The following is a 1,767-nucleotide window of genomic DNA, read 5'->3' as shown; positions in this document are numbered from 1 at the left end:
CTTGTCTTTGATGTTTATTTATTTTAGGTTATAGTGATAATTCCATAAGTGTTAATACATTTGTGTTGGTATTATTAATTAAGCCTTTATGTATGTGTTATGAATGACCAAAGGTGTCTGACTTCATAGCAAGTACCCTGACATATGATACAAGGAATTTATGTACAGTACCAGTCAAAAGTTTGGACACACCTACTCATTCAAGGGTTTTTCTTTATTTTTACTATTTTCTACATTGTAGAACAATAGTGAAGACATAAACTATGAAATAACACATATGGAATCATGTAATAACCAAAAACGTCTTAAACAAATCAAAATATATATTAGATTTTAGATTCTTCAAAGTAGCCACTCTTTGCCTTGATGACAGCTTTGCACACTTAGATTTTCCAACAGTCTTGAAGGAGTTCCCATATATGTTGGCTGCTTTTCCTTCACTCCGCGGTCCAACTCATCCCAAACCATCTCAATTTGGTTGAGGGCGGGGGATTGTGGAGGCCAGGTCATCTGATGCAGCCCTCCATCACTTTCCTACTTGGTGAAATAGCCTTTACACGCTTGGAGGTGTGTTGGGTCATTGTCCTGTTGAAAAACAAATGATAGTCCCACTAAGCGCAAACCAGATGGTATGGCTATCGCTGCAGAATGCTGGGGTAGCCATACTGGTTAAGTGTGCCTTGAATTGTAAATAAATCACAGACAGTGTCACCAGCAAAGCACCATCACACCTCCTCCACCATGCTTCAAGGTGGGAACCACACATGCAGAGATCATCCTTTCACCTACTCTGCGTTTCACAAAGACATGGCGGTTGGAACCAAAAATCTAATTTGGACTCATCAGACCAAAGGACAGATTTCCAACAGTCTAATGTCCATTGCTCGTGTTTCTTGGCCCAGGCAAGTCTCTTCTTATTATTGGTGTTCTTTAGTAGTGGTTTCTTTGCAGCAATTCGACCATGAAAGCCTGATTCACACAGTGTCCTCTGAACAGTTGATGTTGAGATGTGTCTGTTACTTGAACTCTGTCAAGCATTTATTTGGGCTGCAATTTCTTAGAATGGTAACTTTAATTAACTTATCCTCTGCAGCAGAGGTAACTCTGGGTCTTCCTTTCCTGTGGCAGTCCTCATGAGAGCCAGTTTCATCATAGCGCTTGATAGTTTTTAGAATCAAAATCAAATCAAATCAAATTGTATTAGTCACATGCGCCGAATACAACAGGTACAACACCAGTCATGAGGACTGCCACAGGAAAGGAAGACCCAGAGTTACCTCTGCTGCAGAGGATAAGTTAATTAAATGCTTAATTACGATCCCCTAATCAACAATGCAGTTAAAAAATATATATAAGTAAGAATAAGAAATAAAAGTAACAAGTAATTAAAGAGCAGCAGTAAAATAACAATAGCAAGACTATACAGAGGGGGGTATCGGTACAGAGTCAATGTGCGGGGGTACCGGTTGGTTGAGGTAACATGTATATGTAGGTAGAGTTATTAAAGTTACTATGCATAGATGATAACAACAGAGAGTAGCAGCGGTGTAAAAGAGGAGGGGCAATGCAAATAGTCTGGCTAGCCATTTGATTAGATGTTCAGGTTTCTTATGGCTTTGGGGTAGAAGCTGTTTAGAAGCCTCTTGGACCTAGACTTGGCGCTCTGGTACCTCTTTCCGTGCAGTAGCAGAGAGAACAGTCTATGACCAGGGTGTCTAGAGTCTTTGACAATTTTTATGGCCTTCCTCTGACACCACCTGGTGTAGA

This window comes from Salvelinus namaycush, chromosome 31 (genome assembly GCF_016432855.1).
Source record: "Salvelinus namaycush isolate Seneca chromosome 31, SaNama_1.0, whole genome shotgun sequence".
Lineage (NCBI taxonomy): Eukaryota > Metazoa > Chordata > Actinopteri > Salmoniformes > Salmonidae > Salvelinus > Salvelinus namaycush.
This window is presented reverse-complemented; position numbering follows the sequence as displayed.